This window comes from Pyricularia pennisetigena (genome assembly GCF_004337985.1).
Source record: "Pyricularia pennisetigena strain Br36 chromosome 7 map unlocalized Pyricularia_pennisetigena_Br36_Scf_7, whole genome shotgun sequence".
NCBI classification, from domain to species: Eukaryota; Fungi; Ascomycota; class Sordariomycetes; order Magnaporthales; family Pyriculariaceae; genus Pyricularia; species Pyricularia pennisetigena.
Genome location: NW_021940919.1, coordinates 756,716 through 762,715, shown reverse-complemented (window position 1 = coordinate 762,715; position 6,000 = coordinate 756,716).

Here is a 6,000-nt window from a genome sequence, read left to right as displayed (position 1 = left end):
ATATAACAATTGTCACAATCTGGTTTTCACCCTTTTATATATTTTGGGACAACGGGCACAATTTTAATTGTTGGTTAATTTATTTTCAATCGCCGACGTATTCGGCTTTTTAACTTATTTTAAAGCAGGCAATCCCGGTAAATAAATTAAAGGTAATAAAATGCCCGTTTGGCAAAAGACCTTGGCCTCCGTACCGGATATATTTAACGACAGGGGTACCAAACCCATTTTCGATAATCTGGCAAATCGGCGTCGCCTACCCCCTGTCCCCCCCCTTATCCGCCAAAGCGATATTAACCTCCCCGGGCTAAAAATATTCGCAAACAAATTCAAACCGGCTATAATTCCCACAATTTTCGCCACGATGTTAATTTACCTGCGGATAATAACCACCGGACCTAACCTTAAAAACGGCGATTTGAAATTTAAAACCGTTAACCCTGGACCATATATATATAGCGGTTACTATATCGACGATTGGTTTAGGGCTTGCTACCATTTCCTTTACTTTATTTTTCGCCGGTAAGGAAAAATCGTTATTAAAAATAAGGAAAGTCCTAACAATTTTGGTGGAAATTGCCGTAACCCTTTTAAATTTAATATCGAACAATCCTTTACCCTATTTACTGTCGCCGATTATATAACTATCGCCGACAACGTTATCGCCCTAAATAATTTGCATTTAATGCAATTTTAACATCGTTTGGTTGCCCGTTCGCGAACCGATTAAATTATCGACGTCGCCAATTTGTTTAGTCTTAACCGCGCCTGCTACAACAAAACGATAATAATGCTCGCTATCGACACCTGGTCCCGTTTTAAACCCATTAAGGTCGGACGGCTGAAAAAGAAAAAAAAACGTGCAAATTAAATTCAAATACACCCATTGGATTTGTTAACATTTAAAGGTATTTTTAACAATTTGTACGACGAAGGGCGGTTCCATTGTCCCATTTTTACCAAACCCAAAACAAAAATCACCGAATTTTATCCCAAATTTTTTGGCGACGACCAATAAAACGATTTCCTCAATTTTATATAAACCCAATCCACCATCGCCGATCGATTTGCTAATATGGACCGCGCAAAAAAGGAAATTTTCGAGAACGCCCGCGAAAAGATCCTAGCGGCTTCCTTGGCATACCATGCGCAATTTTCTATTTTAACCAAAGGTTATCCCTGGACTGGTTATCTTTCTAATTCGGACGCGATTCAGGCTGCTATAAAAAAGTTGCGCCTTTTTTAAAACACCTTACCTGTCGACGGTTTAAATACCGACAACAAAATCGGTCTTAAATACAAAAAAATTAAGGGTAAATACTTTTAATTTAATTGGAATATACCTAATGCTCCTTTTAATCGCCATTGGTTACCCCATTAACTGGTTGGTAAATTATATATGCATTATCCCTAATAATTGTAATTATCGTCACAATTTTACCCCTATTTTTGTAATTACTGTCACAATCCTGCCCCTATTTTTATAATTATTGTCACAATCCCACCCCTATTTTTGTAATTATTGTTACAATTTTTGTTTTTGCTAAACTAACTTTTTTTTCGGTTTAAATACCCACACCCTATTAAAATTGGAGTAATTAACTTTTAAAAATTGGCTATTAACCAACGAAATAGGCACGGGAAAAACGATTATTTATCTTACGGCGATTTATATATGGTATATCCGTTACCAATACGACCGATTTATCCAAAATACCGACGGATATTTTCCCACTTTAATTTTCGTCCCGGCCAACCTTATTTCGCAGACATTTAAAAAAGCAATAACCAATTTCCCAGCCTTCGACGTTAAATGCTATTATAATTTAACCGAAATATGCGTTGCCGATACCCCGCGAGCGGCTGCTACTTTTACCCAGGCGCAGCTTTACAATACTTTAACCAAATTCGCCGCCCGCAAATCTAATCCCAAATCTGCGGGCACGGTTATTATTATATTTTATTCGACATTCCTAATCCGAAAAATTAAGCAATTGGACGAAATCCATAACGCGGAAAAGGTGTTTAACCCATAATGCATAAATAAAGTTATCGATTCCAATTTTTAGCAGCGCCCCCCCGACGTCGATAATTTCGACGATGATTCCGATATTAAAAATAATACCTAATAAGTATTTTTTGTAACAGTTATTATAATTTCGTTATATTAATATATTTATTTAAATTAAATAATTTTATTAGGAACCGTTAACGCAAAAACGGTCGGAAGGCCGATTTTTCCACGGGCGAAAATACCAAAAATATCCGGCGTCTGGTTATATATTTACCATCCGGTACCTTTTTTCAACGTATAATTGGAAACGAAATTCAATACCTCCGTTACCGCGAATCGATAATATACCGCGCATTTCGCCTTATCCCTTACGTTAATCGGGGCATGGCCATTGCCACGCCGACTATTAACAAAATTAGGGATATTACTAACCTTAATGCCCTGGTTTGGGATAAAGCTGCGATCCCTTTCGCCCGACTTAAAAACCTATCCTAGGAAAACATGTTTACGGTCGATTACATTTAGGAAAATAATGGTTGTTTCGTCGCTTCTAATATCGATAAAAACACCAAAACTTCCCTACAAAAATTCGAGTCGATGGGTTGGAAATAGTGGCTATTTCACCCTCGAATTTTAAATTTTATAATTCCTACCACCATACCAAACGAAAAATCGTTAATAATTTTTAAACACACGGGCGTATTCACGGTACGCAGGGGTATGGATACCGGGTTCACCTTGCCCAACGGTACAGTTATTTATCCCCGTAAACGCATTCCGCCCCATAATATTATCATTAAAAAGCTCCAATTTGGCCACCGTTTCGAAAACGTTATAACAAACACCGAAACAATTCTCAAAAACATTACTACCGCATTCGTGGGCGAAAATACCGACGATATTAGTCCCGCTCCATTAGGAGTTCCCACTAATGCGGATACCACAACTGGTAACCGCCAAACCTCGGCTTTTCTTAATATAGGTTTTATCCGCCTGCTGCAGTTTTTGGCAATTAATTACCTTTTTTGGTTAATAATCTACGCCGAGGACGATACCCGGGATATTAATTCGGCGGAACTGGGTAAAATGCTGGCGTTAAAAGGAATGGATTTTAAGGCCAAACACCGCAACGTCCGACAAAACCTTAAAAAAAGCCTACAGGAAAAAAAAACCCGTTTTGGATCGGTAATTGTGGACGCTTTAATTTAGTATAGCGGCGACGGTCCCTTTAACTAAGTTTACTCGAAAACCTGCATTAATTTTAAAACGTTACCTCCGTCGGGCAGGGCTAAAATAGTCCATTTTATATTAAACGAATCGCTATTTATTACCCGCGTGGTCGAAATTTGCATGGAAAAAAAGAAAAAGGGTTAACGCGTCCTGGTTATAACCCCCAATTTTTGGATTTAAACGTAAATTGGCCATATGGTAACAGTTGTTACAATCCCTTTCCTTCCCCACAGCTATTATAACAATTGTTACAATTTTTATATTTTTGGATTGTAACAAATATTACAATAGCTGTTATTTTTCCATTTTTGTAACAATTGTTACAATTTTTAATATACCTGCTAACTTTTTTAATTTTATTGCTTCTATTTTGGAAAAAACCAGCTTCGGTATGGTTACTATCCGATTAGGCCTATCCCAAGCCGAACGCGATAAAACCGTTTCCGATTTTACCGATTCCAATTCCAATTTTAACGTTTATATCCTAAATATTAATATTTCCAGCGCTGGTTTTAATTTGCACCCCAACTATTGCATTGGCATTATTATCCCTTTAATGTGGAACGCCAATATATAATTGCAAATTTGTGGTCGTTTAATTCGGTTGGGTTAAAACAAGCCTATCATTTGGCGCATTTTCGAAATGCGAAATACCCTTTTCGACTGGGTAAAAAATCGTATATTCCGGAAGGTTAATGCCCCTTTTTCTACTGTTCCGGCCGTTGCTAATATATAATAAATGTTATTTAAATATATTACGCGTATACGTTTCCCCAAAATTATCCAGTCTCCAATTGTTAAACAACTCCTAACGTATGAGGTAATAATAATTATATTCTCCTGGCCTTTCAACTGCTTCGCTTGGATAACAGAACCCCCCCAGCATTTTAATACCTTTTATTCTAACAGGACGCGCCGTATGGGCGAATTTTATTTTCGCCTAATTTTAATGCTCGTATCAAATATCCCTAAACAGTTTAACGAACAGGACTTGGTGGAAAAAACGTTAGCTTTTATTTTAACGTTGGGTCCAATTTATATTAATTACCAATACCAGGAGCAGAATGGTGGCCGTAATACGTTTATTAATTACATTAATCGTACATATTTGCCTTATTTCGATTTTACCATTATAAATTAGGGGTTTGTGGTTAAATTAATAAAATGGATTAAAAACAACGATGGATTTTACGACGAAACCGCGACCGCGCGGGTTATCGGGGCCCCAATAAGGGATTCTGGCTCCTGGGTTATTAAACGCCGGGAGACCAATAAACCGTTTGAAAAAAGCACTTTTGGTAACAATAACGCCGATCTTTTGGCGGTCGTCATTCCGTCTTTTTCATTTATCGATTTTAGCCTTAATTACGATAAATTTATATTCGACTCGTTAAGGAAGCCCTGCATACCCATTTTAAAAAAGGATAAAAAGGAGGACGATTCGGTCCCTGGATCGTTTACCGCGACCCCAGCTCGGAAAAAGAGGCGTGGCGTTAATAAACCCACTTTTAAAAAGATATTTAACGCTGCCAAACGTTTTCGTCTTTTTTAATCGGTTTGGGTTTCTTTGTTTTGCTTTTTTTTTGGGGTTTGGTGCTATAAAATTGGGGGTTTTATATATGTAATATTGTAACAATTATCACTATTGGGATCCGGTTTAATGGATTTATTATTCGTGGTTAATAGGGTATTGTAATAACGGTTACTACCAAGATCCTTTTTGCTGGATTTATAATTGGCGGTGGATGGAAGATATAGTTTATTTGGGTAAAAAAAATGGATAAAAAACGGGTTATTTATGCGGAAAATTTTGGAGGAAATTATACCTCGCATTTTATTTTAAACCAAATTTACGATTGGCATTTGTTTGTTTGTATTTACTGGTTTTGCGGACGCTGTTTTACCTCCGTTATTCGCGGGTAAGGTTACCGTTATTCGTCCATTTAACTCGTTTTTATAATGGAACGATCCTCGTTTTTACCCGTTTTGGTTTGCGTAATTTACCTTTTATCATTTTAAATTTTATACGCCTTTTTCGTCGGATTTTTCGTATATTCCGTCCAGCAAATCTCCTTCGGTATTAATTATACCATTAATATTTAAACCGTTTGTCCGGTTGTATCCCTCCTTTGGATTTGCCCCTGTTTTTTCAATATCCGCCTGAAATAGCACGCTATTAAGGCGTACGACTTTTTAATTAAATGCCTCCAATTTATCGCCCATTAGCTTTTTCAAACCCAGGTATAATAAATTAGGGCCGTCGAAGTCGAAATTGGGTAATACCTCGGCCTTTTCGCTTCCCCAACCATTTTGGAATAACAAACACGTATAATGGATTATATCCTGGTTAGTTAATATTATATGGTGTTTGTTATTAATGCGTGTACGGGCGATATTTTCCAATATTTTGCGCACCGTAATTGCGATTGGCCCCATCGCTGCATAATTTAGGAATGTTTTTCGCAAATTGTGCGTGGAATTGCGGTTGTTTTTAATATTTATGGCGAAACCCCTGTTAATATGTTTAATTGTTAGGTTTACCGGTTTAAATCCACTCCCGGCCGTGGTACATTTTACGAACGCTGACTTTAAAATCCCGGTGCGCAGCGGCTAATTTGTAACCTTTGGTCGTAATAACCAGGCTAAATATAGCATTTTAGGGCCATAGTTTTTTGTTTTGCAACCGTAGAAAAATAGGACCAATTGCGGTATTATAGTTTCCAATACGCCGTAATTTCCTTAGTGGAACGCGCTTA